The 24250-nt window shown below is 47.5% G+C and overlaps 1 pseudogene; it reads left to right on the forward strand.

The window, feature by feature from the left end:
- The first annotated feature begins 779 nt into the window (after nt 1-779).
- Nucleotides 780-24250, forward strand: part of LOC147707541 (uroplakin-1b-like) — a 46193-nt pseudogene continuing 22722 nt past the window's right edge.

Below are 24250 nucleotides of genomic sequence, written 5' to 3' on the forward strand. Positions count from 1 at the left end.
TATGCCAAGTTCCCCGAGATTAAAGACCCCACTTTTTTCTTGTACAAGAACCTTGCAGGTATCAGGGATGAAGAGAACGGAAGGGGCAGTCCCCAGTGAACGTAAAGGCTCCCTCTGACCAGCCTCAGAGCATTCTTTGACCACACTTCCCCTCCCTGCTCTGATTGTGGCTATCAGCTCCACTACCCTTCCTCCTGGCCTCAATATACACTCTGCCACTAAGAAAGGTGAAAACTAACACTTCAGAGTTACGGATTCCAAGGCAACAAACACTCAAGAACGTCAGTTGTCAACTTCCAATTCCGGCGAATTCCAACAACTTCAGAAGTTCTGATAGAAGTTCTGACAGCTCCGGCAATTGCCTTGGTTAGTTGCCTAAACTGGGTGTCCTAAATATTCCAGGTAAAAATGTTGAAAATAGCAGAGGTAAAACCATAAAGTAACACAGCATATAAACAGGCAAAGGTGAACAACAGAGAGCACCAATCCCAGCATGCATTAAAAAATCTAGGAGGGTGCACAGGTGGTTCTCTCAGAACACAAGCCGCACCTGCTCTAGAGAGGCTGCCTCCGGGCCCTGGTCTACCAACACTGTAAATGCTTAACGCGTCCCACCTCTCTTCTTCCAGACATTCAGTGCTGACATTAAATGCTGCACTCCCTGTAACAAACAGCACTCTAGTGCACTCTGCTACAGCACCCAGCTGACGCAGCTAATGCCGCCTTCAGCACCCCGTATGGGTGAGAGTTGAGAGAGCACCATTCACAGGGGCTCAACAATGCCCTTGCGTCTACATCTGCGAAGCCTGTGGTCCCGATGCCGATGGAAAAAGCAGGGTAATGGGCAGTATGGTAGACAGGATGGCAACAGAGTGAGTAAACTCCCCCCACCCAACCAGTACATCGCTGTAGCATGTATCACCCTATCATGCCGCCTCTCAGGCCTCTCACTGCAGCGTCGGAGTTTATTTAGTGATCATTGAGAGTACCAGACACAGGACCTCAACAATAAAGCAAGCAAGGAAGGTAAGGCTCTCAAGGGAAACAATGGATGCCGCCACAGTCTGTATCAGACCTCCTCAAAGCTGCGAACAGTGGTGGCGCCTCTCCATGGTCTTTGAACCGAGGCTCAACCCTCACTCCTTCAGCACATCTCAGCATCTCCTCGCATCACGTCTCCAATAGCATCTCCACCTCCCACAGCACATCTCCAATAGAATCTGTATCTCTATGCTATCTCTTTCTACCAATGCAGGATCTTGGAGCACACAGAGCTAGATTTTCAAACATTTTGCACTGGGTTAGCATCCCAAAAGTGACGTTAACCAGCACAAAATGCTTTTTAGCGATTTACTTTCCAGCGTAAAACTTGTTTTGAGAAGTACCCAACAAGTAACACAAAGCAGCGCTCCCATACAACCCCTCATGAATTTTGATGCGAAACCCTGTCTACAAAAAATTGTAGACAGGATTTAGCGCCAAAAGGTAATGCCATCTGAAAGGAGGCATTAAGAGGAGACATTTTTTTATTTCTGCTTTCTTTTCCTACTTTGTATGCATGCAGCACTGTGCAGCACACATACAAAGGTGGAAAAGTGTTTGAACAAGTCTATGCATAGTATTTTGTACAGGAAGGGTACCCTTCCTATATAAAAGCTACGCTAGACTCAGGCCAGAACCATAGAGCTTTTGAGCTAAGGTGTGTGCGTGGTGCTTGACAGCTGAAATCCGCACCGGTTCTAGGGAAAAGGGAGGATAATGCCATATCTCTGTAGATATGGTGCTCTCCTACTCCCTTCTGTCACACAATTCATCTCAGCCTCTTTGGGGGCTGTGCTGCGTTCATTTTTTGAAAATCTGGCCAGCAGTGTGTTACTCAACTAGCCTGGGTGGAGTTCATATTCCAGCTGTCAGCGATAGCTTTGAAACAAAATTATTTCATGTTAAAAATAAATTATAACTTTAAACTAAAGGCGTGCAATGGGAACATGTTTTGCCAGGACGGATGTATGATGTTACCACGCGATCAAAATGATTGCGGTACATCACAACGGAGCTTTTACAACACAAGTCGTTACCACAACTTGCTCTGTAGGGTGCTGGACTTAGGAATAGTATAATTTACTATTCCAACTCCAGCCTACGTACAGTAGGGAAGGTGTTGGAATAGTAAATCTACTATTCCTTAGTCTAGAGCGCTCTCCAGTGCAAGTCGTGGTAATTCTGTGTTGTGATGGCACTGCGGTGTTTTGACTGTGTTGCAAAGGTTGTTTACCGCAGGACATAACAAAACTAATGGAAGTTAAGGACCACACCATATCCGCTCCAGAGAATCTATATTAGAACAACATCAGTGTTGGCACCAGTATATAGATGATACGTTTTTGATTTGGCAGAGACCAAATGAGGAATTGGAATCATTTACTGGATAACTGGTTGCCCAAAGCATAAACCTCAGTTTTACATGCAGTCACAGTAACATTGATATTAATTGCCTTGCCCCGCTAGTAAAACACAAGGACAGAACCGCATTGCCCTCCTTGTACCAGAATCCCACTGATAGGTATTCCTTGTTGTTATACAGTAGCTACCGTTCTAGGGCCCTACATGTCAATCTGCCTTTTGGACAGTTCCTGCACATCCGGAGAAGCTGCATAAACAAAGAGGACTATTAAAAGTGAATCATCTATTTCAAGAGGTAAATTGCTGGAGATGGATTAAACTAACAGAATAATTGAATGGTTATGAGGTTTTACCCTGTCAGCAATCAGACTCAAAAGATCATCAAGGCACAATGGAGATTTCTTGAGGACATCAATAATGGCAGTCCCTTGTTGGTGTTCAAACATCATGGGTAGATTAAAGATTCTGTGGTCTGGGTACACAGAGAGCCGTCCTCATGGAGAGGATTTGGCACCAACTGTAGGAACTTTAGATTTGGCAATTTCACCACATGTAAGGTTACTTATAACACAAAGTATTTGAAGGTGGAAAATATGCCTTACAAACTCACTGACCATTCAAAACGTAACAGGTGTAATGTTGTACATGCCATTATGTGTTTGGTAAAAGATTGAATATAGGCTACACGAAGACTGTGTCAACCAACACTGTATCAGCCAACACTGTAATAGGGGCTCCCCTCATTAAACATGAACTGGAGTTTGGGCATATTGGGCACCAGTTGTAGTGGAAAGTGGTCAAAGTAGCCAAATTGGATTCCCACAGGTGTTTCACAGTCTATGGGGAGATGCTGGCAGAGGAGTAAGGTCTTGGCCAAAGAGCTTAGTATTTATAGTGGTGCTGGAAAAAGGCAAAAGGCACTCTCATTTTTGGAAATGTAATTATTACAGTGGCTGGGATGGCATTGACAGCAGGGTGCATATCTTTTGTGTCAGATCAGAGATCCCTTTACCCACTTCTTGAAGCTACAGATAATGATGAAATTTCTGGCCAGCTTGGATAGGCATCTTTATCGGCATCTGTCTTTTGTCTGGTCTATAGTGGCCATAATGGGAGTTATGAAGTCTAACTGTAGGATGCTCTTGTTGTATCTGATTCTCATGATTATCATATACTGCTTTGAAGTGGCCTCTTCCATTACGTCTGCAACACAGCATGACTTTTTTATTCAGACCTTCTTCCTGAAGCAGATGTTGGAGATGTACCAGAACCCCAACCCAATCAACAATAGGCAGGCTATTAACCTCTCCCATGCTCATGACGAGCTCAGCTCATCATGAGCCACGGTGGCCATGTGCTTATGACGAGCTGAGCTCGTCATAACGGTCATAACGCCCGCACGTGGGGCTAATTCCCCTGCTGTGTTGAACTTTCTGAAGAAACAGGTGTGGCCGTGACGAGCTCAGCTCGTCATGAGCACACGGCCACCATATCTCATGACAAGCTGAGCTCGTCATGAGCACCGGGTGCTGTGCGCGCCCCCCCCCGCCCCAGCACAGCTGGGGCATTAGCCCCCAGGCAAGGGTTTAAATCTGATGGTATTACAAAGACTTGGGGTCCCATTAGGATAGCGGGCAGAAAATCACCCCGACCGCCATGGAGACGTAAAACAACCGCCCGCCGGGACACGGATAAACCGGAGGTCAAATTAGGATCAACTGCCAAAAAAGACCGACCGCGGCGGAAGCGGACTAACGAAAAACGTCCAACCCGGGCTGTGAGGTCCAAAAACCAACTTAGGTGGTCGGAAATGCAGTGGAAAAGCCACAACCCACCGCAAGCAAAGCGGAGACACCACACAGTAAATTAGGATATCCCCAATGGACTCGCGGTACGATCCGCTGTTTCCGACCGCCGCGGTCGCACACAGGAGTGAATGGGAGAGACAGCGGAAGAGCAACAGCATAGCCACCCAAGAGGACGGTACATGAAAAACATGGCGGATGATGCCAAAACACCACAACAATGCCAAACTTAGCACATATCAAAGTAGCCATGCTCTTAAAATACACAAAACACATACCAATGAAAAAAAACAAATGCTCAAAAAAACATAAATTTTCTAGGACAACACCCACAACACACCTCACAGCTAAATCCCATTTGGACACACCCACACAGCTGAGTATAAAACCAGCCCCTTTACTGACCACAATCCTTTGCAACACTCCAGAAGAGAAGGACATACACTACATCTGACAGGAGAGGCAAAATAACACAGCACACACACCACCACCACCACCACTACCACCATCACTACCACCATCACACCAGCATCAACAATCCCCCAGCACACAACACACCTCACACATCAACACCATACTCACCACACACACCCCTGCACCCACAAAAACTTCAAATAATTTGATATGTATCAGTCTAGGCAACAGAACGTAATAAGTGGTCGAAATAAACTGAGCTAAAACATTGGTTTTTTGTAAAAAGGGGAAGTTCAATTTTATTCACAAATTTTTAAAACACATTAAAATAATAATACACATTCACAAATTATAATTAACGTATGTGACTTAATGGATCAAAATTACACAACAACACTGTTAAAAAGGGGGGGGGGGCAATTGATCCAACAAATAAAGGTTACATGAAATAAACACAATTTTTAAGAGTGAAAAATGTGGCTAAATTAATCTCTACGCGCGTTTCGGCGAGCCAGCGCCTTCTTCTGGAGCAGCCACGATAGTATTTTAAAAACACGAAATGTATTAATGCTAATTGACGTTGCAATCTGGATTATCTGTACAATGAGTTTCTTTTCTTTGTTTATGTGACGAAGATATTCTATTTTAATTGAGGTTCGCAGATAGATATTCCATAGTCACTGATGTAATTAGTTGGTCTTGATTGTTGATTTTGAATTTCTATATTTCCTTAATTAAGGAGTGGGATTTCGGTTAGACCCGCCGACCGGAGTTAAAAGTAATGGCCACAATAATGAGTATTTTTGTGAAACCGAGAAGATATAGTCCTCCTGATGTGGGGATAATTAATGGCGATGATTGCCTTTTTACTTGTGCTCAAAAGCGGTCGATTTCAAATGGTTTAAAATAACTCCCTGTCCAATTGATATCAACAGGGCTCCAAGATTCCGGCGACAGAACACGGGGGTTCTATGCTCCTTCCACGAACGATGGCCACAAAAACTTCAAACACCACGCACCATGGCAGCACATGAAATGCCCAAATTCACAGAGAGTGAGTTGACGGTCATGGTCAATGAGATAGTGAGTGTGGAACCACAACTGTTTGGTAGCCTGGTCCAACAACCATTAGCCACAAGGACACAAATGTGGGAAAGGATAGGACAAATAGTCAATGCAGTAGGGACCACCCCGTGATCCAAGAAGGAGATCATGAAGTGGTGGCATGATCTCAAAAGGGTTGTCAAAGAGAGGAGAAGCAAGAACCGGGAGCTTGCTGACAAGATTGGCGGTGGGACTCCAATTCCACCAAAACCATTCACACCATGGGAGGAGAAGGTGCTTGCCATACTGCATCCTGAGAGTCTCACAGGAGTATCCAGGGGAGTGGAGGCTGGTAAGTACAAACAAATGTTAACCAACACACTCATAAGTACTTCCTTGCACAACCCAAACACCATTGCATTTTCCACCCTTAACTAACAGGTAGCTAGCAGTCTGCTATTATCGCGAAACAAGGGAATCCGGGACAAACTTCTTCAACGGTGAATTATTAAATTTTAATCCTGAAGAAGGTGCTGGCTTCTTATTTTCACGCCCACCGAAACACGTCGATGCAATCTTTGAGTCATACTGCATTAAGGGCCAGATGTAGGTAAATGAGATTTACCGATTTTGAATTACCGAATTTTACCGATTCGGTAATTAAAAATCGGTAAATCTGAGGGGTGGATATGTAGGAACATCCAGATGTTCCTTTTACCGAATCGGTAAACATCGGTATTTACCGATTCGGTAAATACCGACCGGTAATGCCCCATTCATTCCTATGGGCTTTGAAGCCCATAGGAATGAATGGGGCATTGCCGGTCGGTATTTACCGAATCGGTAAATACCGATTCTGACAAGGGTGCAGGGGGTGTCACTTTGACACCCTCTAGCACCCCCAAAAAAGGTTCGGGGGCCATGTGGCAGGCATACCTGCCCTAAGGGCAGGTCTGCCTGTCATATGGCACAGGTGTGCATGCACACATGTGCATGCACACCAGAATCGTTTTTTTACCATCAAATAGTATTTGATGGTAAAATACCGATTCTGTAATGCTTGTGGGACTCAGAAGAGTCCCACCTACATATCAATTTTACCGAATCGGAAAAAATACCGATTCGGTATTTTACAGAATCGGTAAATGTACCGATCGGTAAATTTACCGATTCTGTAAAATACAGGGCCCTACATCTCAAATTGCATTTACCGGTCGGTAACGGCCGATTTCGGCCGTTACCGACCGGTAAATGCCTACCTACATCTGGCCCTAAGTTTCTGTAATAACCACTCCAATTACGATACTTTACGAATTGTGTAGTGTGATTTTGTTCTATACTATTGCAGTTCTCTCTTAGCTATAGGAATTATTTTCCTTGTTTTTATTGTCTCCCACTGTATTTGTAATATATCATTGTTTAGTACTGTATTAAACAAAATATTTGTTTAGCAATGTATTATGTTTTTAATATGAAATAAACTGTATACTTTTTTAATTGACTTTTCATAAGTACTATCTCTGCACGTTTGTTGTCTGCTCCAGTATTAGAATTGAATGTTGTGTTGGTTAACATTAATGCTTTAAGGCTGTGTGTATAAGCTAAGAATGCTAGTGTAAGTCTATCCAAAGGGGATCTCTTGCTTTGACTAATATTCTTTTTGTACCCCACCCCTTTGGTTTGTGGGTCCCTCTCTTTTACTAGAGGCATCCAAAGAAGAGCCGGGGAGTCTCTGGAGGCAAAGCACTAGCCACACGCCAGTCACAGAGCCAGCCCTGATGGCAATCCTCTTCCCCACTGCATTGACTGTTTGGACTGTCCTTCCCCACACTGCCTTGTGAATGGCACCTGTCTGTTGGACTGGGTCACCACATCCATGGGGTGTCTACTCTTGCATCTCATTTACCATAGCTGTCAACTCACTGCTCCATCACCACCTTCATGTAAATATGCCCGCACCCCTCACATGTCAACTTTGTAAATAAAATACCTTACGCACTTGAATTTGTGCAGTTTTGTTTTTAGTGCAATATTTACAGTGCTGAAAATGTCCATGATGTATCCAAAAGATGTACAGTATGTAGGGCTGGATAAGTTTGACTTACCTAGGGAGACACAACAGAACAACAGTCACTGGTGTTAGTGTGGCATCACAGACTTAACACTACACAAAACATCCACATAATTCTACAGGCAGACAACACAATGTGCAGCAAGTGTCGACAAACAGAGTTCTGTATACGATCACATGTGAAATGTCACTGCCAAATTTCCACACACAGGTGACTCCACATGTGCCTGTCTGTACTATCTGCACATAGCCCTTCACAACAACAGCAATCACGCCAGACAATGTACAAGTCGTACCTCTTCACCCACTTTCAAGTTAAGTAGCGGGTGATGACCTGTTGACGCATGTCAACTCCTTCCTCCTCTCCACTGTTCTCATCACTGGACTCAGGTCCTTGGGCAGGCGGGGGCCTTGGGTCCTCACCATTATCCATGAGCAAGGGAATCCCCTTGTGAATGGCCATGTTGTGCAGCATACAGCATGCCACAATGATATTGCAGACCTTCCCAGGCGAGTATAACAGTGCACCTCCAGTCCTGTCAAGGCAGCGGAATCTTGACTTGAGCAGGCCAAAAGTCCGCTCAATGACACATCGGGTCCTGCCATGTGCGTCATTGTACCTAATGTCTGCCGGGGTCCTGGGATTCCGTAGTGGGGTCAGCAGCCATGGATGGCTGGGATATGCAGAGTCACCTGTGAATGACAAACACACATTGCAATGTTGCACAGGCAGAAGGCAGCAGGTCAGACACACAGCACGCCATATAACTAGGCATACTCACCCACAATCCAAGCAAGCTCGGGAAGGAGATTTGCCATCATCCGGGGGACCATGCTGTTCCTCAGAATGTACGAATCATGCGATCAGCCGGGGAATCTTGAACACACATGTGATATGGTCATGTTCGCAAGGCACAACACCTGCACATTCATCGAATGATAATGTTTACGATTTCTAAAAATGTGCTCAGATGCCTGTTGTGGCACCAGACCTACGTGTGTGCAATCGATGGCACCGACAACATGGGGCATGTGCCCAAGGGGATAGAAGTCACCCTTTACAACGGCCAATTCTGCTCCCTTGGGGAAATGTATATTTATATATCATCATGGCTGCAAAAATATCCCTGAGCACCAGGCTGAACATGGGTTGCAACACCCCTGCAGAACTGGCCACGGTTTCCTGGAAGGAACCAGTTGCAAAAAAGTAGAGGGCTGCCATGACTTTGTATGTAGGTGTGAATGCTGTTGGGTAGTGGTGACAAGGCTGCAGGTGGGGCTCCAACAGATCACAAAGGGCCTTCAGTATCGGACTGTCAAGGTGGAATTTGCAAATGATCGCTATATCCTCCATGTCCTCCAGCACTGTCAGGTGATATATGAGATTAGGCCTCCTCCTTGTTGTGATATAAATGCACAAATGTCAATGACAACCATCATGAGATGCCAACAGCACATACCGTTAAGGATGTCACGGAAAACCAAAGACTGCCATGAGAGATGTGTGGCACACCAGGTTACATGGGTGAACATTTGAGACACACAGAGGGATCACCTCTCCATTTACAATACACAAGTGCCGAAAACAACACATAGGTCAATGGGAATGCACACATACAGAACTCCACATTCCACATATGCACGCCTCGTACCATACCATCCACAAAATTGTGTAAAATGGCCATGACTGTCTCATACCCATCTGCTGTACCTGTCACACCTCAATGCATCATGTGAACGTGGCACACATCAACAACCCAATAATCACAGTAGCTGGAAAACTGTAACTTGTGTGCATGAGCTGATATAATAATAATAATAATAGGGAGGTTTATAAAGCGCCTGGTTACGCACACCGGCGTGTCCCGCGCTATAGTAAGTGGGAGTAACAGAGTCACAACAAAAAAACTGAGCTAGTCCACTGGATAAACAGATGAGTTTTGAGTTTTCCCCTGAATCTAGACTCTGATGATTCAAGGCGGAGTTCTAGCGGGAGCCTATTCCAGCTTCTCGCTGCTAGAAACCGGAAGGACCTTCCCCCCATACGTGCCTTTTTTGGGGGGGGGAATTTTTAGAAGCCCCGAGCCCGAAGATCTCAAGACTCGGGCAGGCTCATAGGGAGTAATAAGGTTCTGTAATGGCTTTGGTGCCTTGCCGCATATAATACGGTGGCACGTGCACAGAGCCTTAAACTCAATTCTGCTCCTGACAGGAAGCCAATGAAGTGCCTGCAGCGCTGCCTTGAAGGCAGATCTTTTGGATAGCCTCAGGACCAAGCGAGCCACTGCATTTTGGTACACCTGAAGGTGGTCAAGGCTCTTTTCCGTGCACCCAAATAAAGAAGATTGCCATAATCCAATCTTGCAGTGACCAAGGCATGCACCAGCGTCTTACGGGCCTCCGTGGGGAGAAGCTCAATAGTCTTCCGCAGGCCTTTCAGAACGCCAAAGCATACCCCCACCACGCGACTAATCTGGGGCACAAATGTTAGCTCAGCATCGAGCCAAATGCCCAAGTTTTTGACTTCCTGACAAGGAGTAGGGGCCGACCCCAGGCAGGACGGCCACCATGCCGATGACCACACAGACAGGCCCCCCCTACCACGAGCACATCCGTCTTGCTACCATTCAGCCTAAGGCAGTTGGTCGACATCCAGGATGCAAGCTCCTGCATGCATGCTCTGAACCTGTCAGCAGCAAGACCGGGCGCGCGCGATAGGGAGATGACCAGCTGCGTGTCATCGGCATAGGACACTATGCGCAGCCCATGGGCCTCAACTATGGCTGCCACTGGGGAGACCTATAGGTTAAATAAGCTTGGGCTCAGGGACGAACCCTGAGGTACACCCTGACCCAAGTTGATGTCTCTAGAGTAGCAGTCCCCCAGCCGGACCTGAAAGCTCCTGTCTACCAGGAATGACTGAATCCATTTCAGTGCGGCACCTGAAATCCCACCTTTATTCAGACACTGCAGCAGAGTGGCATGTGCTACAGTGTCAAATGCCACGCTGAGGTCCAGGAGGACCAGGGCCATAGTTTGGCCCTCATCCACCCCCTGTCTGATGGTCTCGACCGCCATAAGCAGGGCCGACTCAGTAGAGTGGCGGGTCGGAATCCAAACTGAGTGGCGCCTGTTTCCACCCTATAGGTACCGTATGAGTCCTAAAAGATACCTCCAGCAGATGTCTGATATAAGGTTCAAGGGTCACCAGGGTTTCAGCAAGTCGCTTGTGCGAGGCAGGATCCCTCGGGGAGCCCGACTTTATCGATCTGCAGATCTTTATAAGTACCTCCGGGGAAGGGGTAATACATTTCTCCAATCCCTGTCGTCCCCTGACTACCCCTGCATCTTCTGAAAACTCAGGCCCTGTTACAATTTGCCCCGGAAAAGAGGAGTACATTTTTGCCACTTTTTCTGCGAAGAATTCTGCAATACGGTTACATGAGTCCACAGAACAATCCGCCGGCGCAGCGGAGGACTTCGGGTGGAAATAGATTTATAGATTTTAAACAATTCCTTCGCAGAGTTCTCTGCCTCCCTGATCCTCTTGGCAGAGTGGGCTGCCTTAGCCCTTCTAATCAGCCCATGGTAGGCTCGCCTCTTTGCCAAGTACTCCTGTTTTGCCTGGCTCGAGAAGGCCACCCTCCACTGCCTCTCATCGCGCTTACATGCCGCCTTTGCCAACCGCAGCTCGTGGTAAAACCAAGGAGCCGTTCTCTGTGAGCGGCGGCCCGCATTAGTCAAACATAGTGGGGCGGTAGAGTCCAAAGCCTCTGTAATGCGCTCATCCAAATTACTGCTAGCTGTTTCCATATCAACCCCGCCCGGTCACCCTCCTTTGGTGAGTGCTTCGTCGAACGTGGCCTGAGAGAATTTCGCCCATTTCCGGCTAGGATAGTTACGGGGTGCCTGTTCCAGTGCTCTTGCACCCGGAATGAGCCCCACAAACGGCACAAGAAAGTGGTCTGACCAGGGAACCGGGATGGTAGGTTTGATCTCCACTTCCTCCCAATTAGCAAATATTGGGTCCAACAAATGGCCCTGCTGATGGGTGGGGGTCTTAACTCTCAGGTCTAGCTGTAATGCCTGCAATTCCAGACAGAAACTAACGGCCCCTCTGTCCAGAGGATCTTCCATGTGCATATTCAGATCCCCTAACACGAGGAACTTGTCTCTACGTAGAGCGGCTTCAGGAAAACCTTCTACCAAGCTGTCTGTAAACCTGGTGTGTGGACCCGGAGGTCTGTAAATCAGGAAGCCGTTCACTGTAGTACCTGCATTCACCCTGATGGTGAAGGCGCCTACCTCACTCTCCGTAACCGTCATTTGCTCCATTTGGCAGCACAGAGGCTGCTTGAAATCAATGGCTATGCCTCCGCCTCTACCCTTAGGCCTGTCTTACCTAACCATCAGATATCCTTCCGGCAAAGCCTCGATAATATCCGGGACAGAGTGCGCATCTAGCCACGTTTCCAGAAGGAAAAGAAGATCAAATTGTTTTTCTGTAAGGAGATTATAAATATCCAGTCTATGTTTGCGCAAATATCTAACATTAAGTAATACACAAACCAGACTGGTATACTCCTGTTCTCCCTTACCTCCCGTACTACACACAAATTGACAGCGCTTACATCCTGTGTCCTCCTCCACTTTCATGCTATGGAGGCATGAGTTATGGGTGCCTCTACTGAAGCGCAGGAGTTGTTCTCTGCTCCACTGTGTTCTTACCAAAATCTTAGCAGGGGTTGGGGCCCTGGCCCGCGCCCGGCCGCGGATGGGCGCAGACGGGCGAGCCTCCGGCACGCCCGCTGCCCTCGTCCGCTGCGCTGCCGAGTAGGCATCCGCCTTTTAACCCCCCCCAGCATCTAGGAAGACTAGAGCGCTGACCGTCCTCCCCCGCGCACCGGAAGTGGCTGACTCGGACCTTCCACGCCCTCTGCTCAAACGGTGCTTGTCACCGGTGTCAGAACAGGGCGGGAAGGAAGAAAACGAGCCCAGCCCCCCTGCGCGATGTTGCTGCCTTCAGGTAGGAGACCTCAGCAGCCTAACAGTGCCACCAGTGAACGTTCTTAAAAATACCTGCGGGGTAGCTGCCAGCAGGAGACACAACAGTCAAGCAGTACAGTACAGTGCACAAGTGAATTTAAAAAACAAACACGAAGGGAGCCTAATCGCTCTCCTCCCTATGCCCCCTCACAGTTAAAAGCACGTGTAAAATTACACCACAGGTCTCGTTAGCGGTAGCGCCGTTAAAGCAGCTGGGACACTGCCACTGTGCACTCACCACCACGGGACCCGGGATCCTGTGCCTTTTAACCCCCCCAGCGTCTAGGAAGACTAGAGCGCTGACTGTCCTCCCCCGCGCACCGGAAGTGGCTGGCTCGGACCTTCCACACCCTCTGCTCAAACAGTGCTTGTCACCGGCGTCAGAACAGGTCGGGAAGGAAGAAAACGAGCCCAGCCCCGCTGCACGATGTTGCTGCCTTCAGGTAGGAGACCTCAGCAGCCCAACAGTGCCACCAGTGAACGTTTTTAAAAATACCTGCGGGGTAGCTGCCAGCAGGAGACACAACAGTCCAGCAGAAGAGTACAGTGCACAAGTGAATTTAAAAAAACAAACACGAAGGGAGCCTAATCGCTCTCCTCCCTATGCCCCCTCACAGTTAAAAGCATGTGTAAATTTACACCACAGGTCGCGTTAGCGCTAGCGCCGTTAAAGCAGCTGGGACACTGCCACTGTCCACTCACCACCATATGGTAGCACAAGTAAGTAACAACACCATACAGTGAGACAAGCCTTGCCAAGGTCAGCACTGACCCACAACACATTGATTTCTCACACATTATTGACATCAGCTTAACACTGTGAATCATCATCAAACATCAAATGCATAAGTGAAATGGCAGGGACCACAGACCAATGTGCGTCACACATAACTTGCGTCCACCTGTGAATTATATGGAATAATGGCATTGTGTGCACAATGATGTGCCCTTAACCTTGTTGCTGCTCTGTACTGATGCAGTGTTCACGATGGACATTGCCATTGCATATGCCCAAAATCGCGGTAGCTACCACCTGGCAACGGCGGTGTGACACCAGCACCACCCCCTACACAAGTGCGGTAGCCATTGGCATGGAGACATAGGTATATGGTGGTGGGCATGCCCTGCCACCCAAATTGCGGTAGCTACCGCCTGGCAACAGCAGTGTGACACCAGCACCACCTCCTACACAAGTGCGGTAGCCATTGGCATGGAGACATGGGTATATGGCGGTGGGCATGCTCCACCATCCAAATCGCAGTAGCTACCACCTGGCAACTGCGGTGTGACACCAGCACCACCCCCTACACAAGTGTGGTAGCCATTGGCATGGAGACATGGGTATATGGCGGTGGGCATGCTCTGCCACCCAAATTGCGGTAGCTACCGCCTGGCAACGGCAGTTTGACACCAGCACCACCCCCTACACAAGTGCGGTAGCCATTGGCATGGAGACATGGGTATATGGCTGTGGGCATGCTCCGCCATCCAAATCGTGGTAGCTACCGCCTGGCAACAGCGGTGTGACACCAGCACCACCCCCTACACAAGTGCGGTAGACATTTGCTTGGAGACATGGGTATATGGCGATGGGCATTCTCCACCATCCAAATCGCGGTGGCTACCGCCTGGCAACGGCGGTTTGACACCAGCACCACCCCCTACACAAGAGTGGTAGCCATTAGCATGGAGACATGGGTATATGGCAGTGGGCATGCTCCGCCACCCAAATCGCGGTAACTACCACCTGGCAACGGCGGTGCTACACCGCCATGGCGCATTGCCTACAGCCAATTGGAACGATGATTGCAGTGGCATGATGCAGTTTTGAAAATCGCGGAAGGCGTGCTCCGTCACCACGGAGGAGATCTTTGGATGCTTTTGAATGAGGCAGACCTGGACAACCAATTGTTGCAGCTTTGCAACTTACATTCCACCCCAGGGGGCTATAAATCTGTGGGACTGAGACTCACATTTCCACTGCTCACAGAGCCTGCTGCCTGGAACACTCTCCTGCTGCTGCCTCAAGTGCCTGCTGCCTGGGACCCCTCACCACTCACTTGAACCACAGGTGTTCCATGTCCACAGGGATGGCAAGGACAGAGAAGATCCCTGCCAGTCCATTCACAAGCGAGGAGCTGGAGGTCCTAGTGGACGAGGTGCTGACACATTACCCAAGGCTGTATGGTGGCCCCAACGTAGTGCTAAGTCATCATTAAGGGAGCTGTAGGGCAGGGGGGTGTCAGACATGTAGTTGTGCTGCTGCAGTATATGCCTAAGGGTGTGGGGTTGTGTCATACACTGACAAACAAGCTGTCTCCAGGGCGAGGGAATGTGTGTGTCCCAATAGTGGTTCAGTGCAGTCATCCTGCATGTGTGTGAGATTATCAGGGACCCTCTACGCCCTCATGTATGCATGCAATCACTTCTGTTTGGCCCATGCAGAGTGCCCTTGTGAGTTGTCCCCCAGTTTGGGATGGAGGGAGATTACAATAGGTCCTGAGTCTGTGTCTTGCTACTGTTCTGATAGATGTTGGTACATGACACTGTGTAACTGGTCATTTACCCTTCTTTTCTCCCATACCTGCAGCTCAAGGTACACCAGAGTAAGGCCGTTTGGAGGGCCATTGCAGCAAAGGTTCGAGCCCTGGGGGTAGCCAACAGACGACGCACCAACTGCCACAAGAGGTGGGATAACATCAGCCGGCTGGGAAAAGAACATGGCAGAGATGACATTGGGGCGTTAAACGTGCACTGGGCGTGTGGCACGGCGCAACTTAACACCACTGATGGTCTGCATATTGGCAGTGACTAATCCGAAGCTGGATGCACGTCTGAAGGAGCATCGCCAGCAAGGCAGGGGTGAGTATTTGGGGAGGATGACTTTGGCTGGGAGCGGATGCATGTGCACAGGGCCTGTGGCAGTGGTGGCCCATGTAATGTTCATGTGCTGGTGCTGTGCTGTGTCATGTGACTGGCTGCTGGGATGTGTTCTAGTGTCAGGCATTGTGCCAAACAGGCCTTACAAAGCTGATCCTCCCTGCTGTGCTTTCTCATAGCCAGATGTGTTAGGATCCACATGGTCATTCAGCATTGGGATAGTGTGGGGAATCTATTAGGGGTGAACAGCAGGGTCCACTACCTAAGTGTAAATTCATGTATTCCTACTTTGCATGCACCATGATTGGTGAGGGCCACACATCTGACAACAAGGTGCCCCAGAGTACCACATGGTGCTTGGTGTGGCCAACTTGGCATTGTGGACTGTCATGTCTTTGTCAGAACCGTAAAGGATACACTGGTTCTGCCCCCTCAGGAACAGAAGCTTTTTCCTCAGTCCCCCTCAAGCCAAGACCAGAAACCGCTTAGATATTACAGTCTCTAGTCCTAACCCGCAAGAAAAAGGGGAAGTGGACAGACAAAACAAGAGAGACTTCTTCCTCGACTGGTCTGCCTCGGTAGTCTTCAGATTGGACTCGCTGAAAAGGAAAAGACAATACTTTAACCCTCTCTACTTAACATTTTAAGTTACTCTGCTCTAGATTATCTTCTATGAACTCCAAGCCTTACCCAAACAGACTAGGAAGATAGCCACTCTCTTATATGTAATGTCTGAAGTGTTACTACTGGTTCACTTGAAGAACACTCAATGGTCTTTGGAATTTTCTTGACTAGATTCGATGCTTCAAACACACTCTGAACTGCGATACTCAAAGTCTTGAACTCAGAACTGTAAAATGTCTCTTTATACTGGAATTCTCCCGAAAGCTCCTTATGGAGCAAGTCTTTTCAAAACAAGTCTTACTATTTTGGCATACTCTGAAGCTTCAAAGTTTTTTATCAAAGTTTCTCTTCAAAACAGTCTCTGATAGGCTCTAGACGCAAACGCTCTTCAGCTTCCTTGCCAAAGTGAGTCCACTGCGTCTTTAGTTCATTGCCTTGAGACTTCTCTTGAATAACCCAAAATTGCTACGCTTACTTGAAAGTCTTTGAGGGAACTTCTCTTGACTGAAGTATTCCCAAAACTCCGACTCCTCCTCACGGCTACTTCTCTTGATTCCGACGTCGTGATACTTCCAGGTCGCAGGATTACTGAGGGAAAAAAGGTGAATTAGGAAATGTCTTTTTTCATTCTAAGAAAACGTAACTTGTTACTTTCCTTGAGGTTTCAGTTCGGAAGCCTTGTCTGACTAAACTCTGGTCGAAAGGAGAATTTTCTCTGAAGAGAGCGTGAGGAAAGACTCTTCTCCGGTAAATTCTTCAGTTGAAGTGCGCAGCACGAATTGCGCGCGTGCGCGAAATACAGACGCTCTAGGAACAACTGCAAAGTAAACCGCCAGGCAGAAAACTGAATTACTTCCGCATTCCCAAGATGGCGGACCTCCGCAACGCTGCCACTAGAAATCGCAGTGAAGTTTTCCAGCAAGGGTTTCTTAGCTTGTACCTTCTTCTTGATCTACCCTTCTGGCGAGGAGATGGACGGATACTGACAGTACCTCCCACCAAGGATGCTCTCCCCACCCTGGGTTTTGAAGGATGAAGCTTATGGAAGTCTCGGAGCAATTTTGGGGCATGTATGTTTTCACTAGGCTCCCAAGATCTTTCCTCTGGACCAAAGTTCTTCCAGTCAACCAAATAGTATAGTGTGCCTTTTCTGAACCTTGAGTCTAAAATGTTATGTACTTCAAACTCTTCCTCACCATCTATCTGAACTGGCTTAGGAGTCAAGCCTACTCTCAAATGCGCTGGACTTTTCTTAATCAAAGAAACATGAAAGGTAGGATGAATTTTCAGAGAAGAGGGTAAGTGTAGCCTAACCGTTACAGGACCTAACATTTTCTCCACAGTGAAGGGCCCTAAAAATCGGGGTTGGAATTTCCGATTAGTTTTTAATTTCAAATTTTTTGTGGACAACCACACCTTTTCTCCAGGACAAAAAACTGGGTCTTCTCTCCTTTTTTTATCAGCATGTTTTTTATACGATTCCTTGGCTTTGGACAGATTTTCTTTAACTTGAGCAAGGGATCTCTGCACTCTAGAGACTATGTCATTCACTGCAGGGACTGAACTCTCTTCTTTTTCCACAATTAGGGTAGGGTGCCTACCATAATTTATATAGAAAGGCGAATAACCAGTAGAAGAGTGAACCGAGTTATTATAAGCAAACTCCGCTGCCCACACCATCTCAGACCATTCCATCTTTTGATCCAATAGGTATAGCCGCAGGTACTGCTCAAGTTCCTCATTCACTCTCTCCGTCTGGCCATCCGTTTCTGGATGGTAGCTTGTGGAGAACCGAGTGTCTATTCCTAGCCTGTGGGTGAAAGCCTTCCAAAAATGCGAAACAAACTGAGTTCCCCTGTCCGAAACCAGGATCTTGGGAATCCCATGCAACCGCACAACATGCTGGGAAAAAAGCTGTGCCAAGGTGGGTGCATCAGGAACCTTTCTTAAAGGGATGAAGGGTGCCATTTTAGAGAATACATCGACAAACACTAAAATTGTGGTGAACCCTAGGCTAGAGGGTAGTTCCACTATCAAATCCATCGACACCGTGTGCCAGGGGTGAGGCGGCACCGGTAAGGGCCTTAACTTCCCTTGAGGTGATCTCCTATCTGCTTTCCCTCGCAAGCACCTCTCACAGGTAGTTACATATTGCCGAATCTGCGGTCTCATGTCTGGCCACCAAAAGTTCCTTTCCACCAACTCTGTGGTCTTGAGAATTCCTTTATGCCCTGCCAATAAGTGATCATGACAAGATTCCAATGCTTTTTCTTGGAGCTCTGGTGTCGGCAGGAACAAACGTTGATCTTGATATGGCAAACCATTCTTAATTTCACGACCTTCCTCCTTCTGAGACCAATCTTTCATTTCTTGAATGGACATACTTTTCTGCACCTTGTCACCCAGATCACTTGCTGTAGTCACCATGACAATCTTCTCCTTCGGAATGATGCTCTGTTCCTCTCTTTCAATTTTCTCTGAAGTGGTCGAATCAATCCTTGACAATGCATCTGCTTTGGCATTACTCTTACCGGGACGAAAGGTAATGACGAAGTCAAAGTCCGCAAAAAACAATGACCACCGCAATTGCCTCGCAGTTAAGGTTCGTGCTGACTTGAGGAACTGTAAATTTCTGTGGTCCGTAAAGACTGTCACTTTATGCCTCGCTCCCATTAAATAGTGGCGCCATTCCACAAAGGCACTCTTCATGGCCAAAAGCTCCTTGTCAGCGATAGAATAATTACACTCAGGAGGATTTAACTTTCGAGAGTATTACACCACAGGATGAAGCTGACCTGAAATGGGATGTCGCTGAGACAAAATTCCTCCTATGGCAACATCAGAAGCGTCAGCTTCTACATAGAAGGGGTCTTCAGTTCGTGGATGTAACAATATTGGAGCTCGAGTGAATGATTTTTTCAGAAATTGAAAAGCCTCCTCAGCTTCTTCCTTCCATTCAAACTTGATTCCCTTCTTAAGGAGCCGAGTAATGGGGGTTACCTTCTGTGAAAAATCGGAGATGAACCGTCTGTAGATGTTCGAAAACCCCAGAAAACTCTGCACTTCCTTTACAGACCTGGGAGAGGGCCAATCCTGGACCGCTTTAATTTTTGTGACATCCATACTCAGTCCTTCAGGAGATAGCACAAAACCCAGAAACTCAACTCTGGTAACATGGAAGGCGCACTTTTCCAACTTGACATATAGATGATTCTCCAGTAACTTACTCAAAATTGCCCTCACATGAGGAATGTGTTCTTCCAGACTGTTGGAGAAGATCAAAATATCATCGATGTAAACCACAGCCACTCGATCCAAAAACTCTCTCAACACGTCGTTCACAAAATGTTGGAAGGCTGCAGGAGCATTCCAAAGGCCATATGGCATCACCTGGTATTCGAATAGCCCATAACGAGTTTGAAACGCAGTTTTCCACTCATCTTCCGAGGCTACTCTGATTAGATGGTATGCCCCCCTAAGGTCCAGCTTGGTATAGACCTTAGCATTCTTGACCTGATCCAACAGTACTGAGATTAGTGGGAGCGGGTACCTATTCTTGACAGTCACCTGATTTAATGCTCTGTAGTCAATACAGGCCCGCAGATCTCCATCTCGCTTTGGAATAAAAAAAAAGAGGCGAGGAGACAGGAGACTGTGAAGGACGAATAAATCCATTGGCCAAGTATTTGTCTAAGTACTCTTTCAAAAACCGATTCTCCGTCTCTGTGAGTGCATAAATTCGACTGCAGGGCAAAATTGCTCCAGGCTCAATGTCTATCTTACAGTCGTAAGGACGATGCGGAGGAAGTGTTTCTGCCTTCTTTTTATCAAACACCGTTGCTAAGTCCTGATACTCCGCTGGGATTGATTTTACTTCCACCGCACAGATTTGGGCCGGGTGAACAGAGGCTAAGATCTTGACCTGTGACTCATCTTCTGGAATCTTCTCAGTGCCAAAACAATGTTCAACACAGTAAGGTGAGGTCATTTCTATTGTTCTTTAACTCCAATCGATCCTTGGATTGTGCTCCGTCAACCAAGGAAGCCCCAATATTAACTGGAACTGTGGAGCATCGATCAAGTTAAAAGTGATATACTCCGAATGTCCTTTTAATCCTGTTAATTGGACCAACTCGGTTTCATGAGTGATGGGCCCCGAGGACAAGTTGGTGCCATCCACTGCTCGCACTGGTTCAGGAGTAGCCTTCTTCACAAATTGAATGCCATGTCGTCGAGCATATTTTAAGTCACAAAAGTTGCCTGTTGCCCCAGAGTCAATCATGACAGATACTCTTTAATCTCTTGATCTCAAAATCTCACCACAAAAGTTGCGATTAAATGTGGAGCAGCAGACTGGAGGGTATTCATAATATGCTGTGATTCTACCTGGCTTCTACCCGTGCAACTCTCTCTACGGGCGAAGCCGATCTTTTACTGGCAGCGGAGTTTTCAACCTTTTTGGACATTCCCTGACGAAATGCCCAGACACACCACAATATAAACACAATTGCGAGTTCCTCCGTCTCCCTTTTTCTTCCTTTGACAAAGGACCTCGAACTGATCCAATTTGCATGGGTTCTTCAACTGACGATGCCTCTGAACTCTTTTGAGATTCACTTCTTATTCGGTCAAATCGAGGAGGTATGGGACGAAAGTCTTTTCTTTTTTCATGTTTTCGTTCATTTAACCTATGATCCAACTGTAAGACCAAGTCCATGAGAGCAGAAACTTCTGTGGGTCGTTGCGGAATTTGGGCAAGAGCATCTTTTAACTCGTCCCGAAGGCCTCTGTAAAAAATTGCCGCTCTTTTCTCCTCCGGCCAGTTAGTTTCCACTACTAACTTATTAAAGTTAGCCAAATATCCAACCAAATCTCGACTTCCTTGCTTAAGGTCCAGCAGCTCATTATCGGTAGATTGTGCACAGGATCGTCGATCAAAAATTCGGGCAAACTCCACTTTGAAGTTTTCATAATTGGTTAGGATCGGATCTTTTTTGGTGACCAATGACATGGACCAAGCAGCCGCATCTCCCGTCAGATAAGACAATATGAACGCTACCTTAGCCTGATCATCAGTGAAAATTACAGGACGACACAGAAAGTGTAAGGAACACTGCGTCAGAAAAATCTGGGCCTTCATCGGATCACCCCCATACCTCTCTGGGGGTGCTAAAGGAATGACTGGGGAGATGGAATGAATTACTTGAGTTGAAATCCCTGACGAGGATGACTGCTGTGGTGTCGAGGTTCTAGGTAACGACCCTGCCGTCCCTAAACTTTCTAACCTCTGACGAGTTTGCATGGTCTCTAAACTAGATCTTTTAACTTCCTCCCTTAAGGCCTTGTTTTCCTCTAAAGCGTTATTTAACTGCACCTGCATACTACCTAAAACTTCATTTAAAGTCTTTAAGTCGAAGCCTTCCGCCATTCTGTCCGGGAGGGGACCTGATTCCTCAATAAGAGGCGGGCACTTCAATCTGTCAGAACCGTAAAGGATACACTGGTTCGGCCCCCTCAGGAACAGAAGCTTTTTCCTCAGTCCCCCTCAAGCCAAGACCAGAAACCGCTTAGATATTACAGTCTCTAGTCCTAACCCGCAAGGGAAAGGGGAAGTGGACAGACAAAACAAGAGAGACTTCTTCCTCGACTGGTCTGCCTCGGGAGTCTTCAGATTGGACTCGCTGAAAAGGAAAAGACAATTCTTTAACCCTCTCTACTTAACATTTTAAGTTACTCTGCTCTAGATTATCTTCTATGAACTCCAAGCCTTACCCAAACAGACTAGGAAGATAGCCACTCTCTTATATGTAATGTCTGAAGTGTTACTACTGGTTCACTGGAAGAACACTCAATGGTCTTTGGAATTTTCTTGACTAGATTCGATGCTTCAAACACACTCTGAACTGCGATACTCAAAGTCTTGCACTCAGAACTGTAAAATGTCTCTTTATACTGGAATTCTCCCGAAAGCTCCTTATGGAGCAAGTCTTTTCAAAACAAGTCTTACTATTTTGGCATACTCTGAAGCTTCAAAGTTTTTTATCAAAGTTTCTCTTCAAAACAGTCTCTGATAGGCTCTAGACGCAAACTCTCTTCAGCTTCCTTGCCAAAGTGAGTCCACTGCATCTTTAGTTCATTGCCTTGAGACTTCTCTTGAATAACCCAAAATTGCTACGCTTACTTGAAAGTCTTTGAGGGAACTTCTCTTGACTGAAGTATTCCCAAAACTCCGACTCCTCCTCACGGCTACTTCTCTTGACTCCGACGTCGTGATACTTCCAGGTCGCAAGATTACTGAGGGAAAAAAGGTGAATTAGGAAATGTCTTTTTTCATTCTAAGAAAACGTAACTTGTTACTTTCCTTGAGGTTTCAGTTCGGAAGCCTTGTCTGACTAAACTCTGGTCGAAAGGAGAATTTTCTCTGAAGAGAGCGTGAGGAAACACTCTTCTCCGGTAAATTCTTCAGTTGAAGTGCGCAGCACGAATTGCGCGCGTGCGCGAAATACAGATGCTCTAGGAACAACTGCAAAGTAAACCGCCAGGCAAAAAACGGAATTACTTCCGCATTCCCAAGATGGCGGACCTCCGCAACGCTGCCACTAGAAATCGCAGTGAAGTTTTCCAGCAAGGGTTTCTTAGCTTGTACCTTCTTCTTGATCTACCCTTCTGGCGAGGAGACAGTCTTAATAGGTGTGTGTGTTGTCCCTCCTGTTCCCTGAAGGTCTGTCAGTGGCAATGAGTGTTGGGACATGATAGGAGCGGGCAGGGCAAGTTGTGTGCCTGGTACACTTCATCCACGGGCAAGGTGTTGTGCTGTGTGGCCTCAACCTGGCTCAGTCATGGCAGATATTCAGTGTTACAGGCACTGTTGTGGTCTATGTAGTGTGTTTTTGCAATGTGGTTGCAGGGTGTGGTGGTCACCATGTTGATTTGGGAATCCCCTGTACTGCATTGATTGGATTGCTTTGTCCTGATGATGACATTAACACAACCCTGCATCTCTGTCTCATGCAGAATCGCCAGTGGACACGGAGGAACAGGAGCCAGAAACCAGTGGTGGCGAGAGTAGCACCACAGCTGCACCGGAGGCCAGGAACACAGAGCTCACCTGTACATCTGAAGGGGACCGAAGTATGCAGGAAGAATCAGTGGCTGAGACACAGAGTACTTCATCATCTGATGCCAGCGGTGATGCCTCCATGTTGGCAGGCACAGGGGATGGGGAGTCTGCAACATCATCTACCACTCAGGGGCCAGTGCCCAGCCTCCCATCTACTTCATCTGGTGCTGCCTGTGTCCGTGTCAGTAAGAGGGGGCGAGTTACATTCACACCTGGCACTGCTGACCCTGCACCTGTCCCCCCTGCTGCCCTCAATGCTGAATCTGTAGAGCTCCTGCGCCAGCTTTGTGTGGGCCAGACCGCCCTGCTCAATGCCTTTAGTGACCATGACAAGAAATTAGGGCAGGTGGTTGCCTACATGGAGGGCATACACTATGACGTGGGTGGGCTACACTGTACAGTCCAGGCTTTGTCATCCGCAGTGACGTCTGCCCTTCAACAGGCACATTCTCCCATTCCTGCTCAGGTGCCTTTGTCCACCCCCCAGTCAGTGGCCACCTCAGAGGACAGTGACCACCGTTCGCATGCGTCACAGACACAATACAGCACAAGGAGCACACAGCAGACACAACCCAAGTGGTCCAGCCCACAGACACCATCCCCACAGAAGAGCAGAGCCACCCCAGAATGCAAGGACAAGAGCCCGTCAAGGAAGAGCAAGGCCGAAAAAGCAATGAGGCTGACATCAGGCTCACATGCCTCAGAGGCATCACCAGCAAAGGAGTGTCCTGTTCCTAAACCTTCACGCAGAGCTAGGCGTGCAGTGTCTGTGCCCACTGAGGAGGTGCTGTATAGCAAGCGTACACCTAGGAAGGGCCCAGGGCCACATCCCCCACCACATCA

Source organism: Lissotriton vulgaris, chromosome 6, assembly GCF_964263255.1.
Source record: "Lissotriton vulgaris chromosome 6, aLisVul1.2, whole genome shotgun sequence".
NCBI classification, from domain to species: domain Eukaryota; kingdom Metazoa; phylum Chordata; class Amphibia; order Caudata; family Salamandridae; genus Lissotriton; species Lissotriton vulgaris.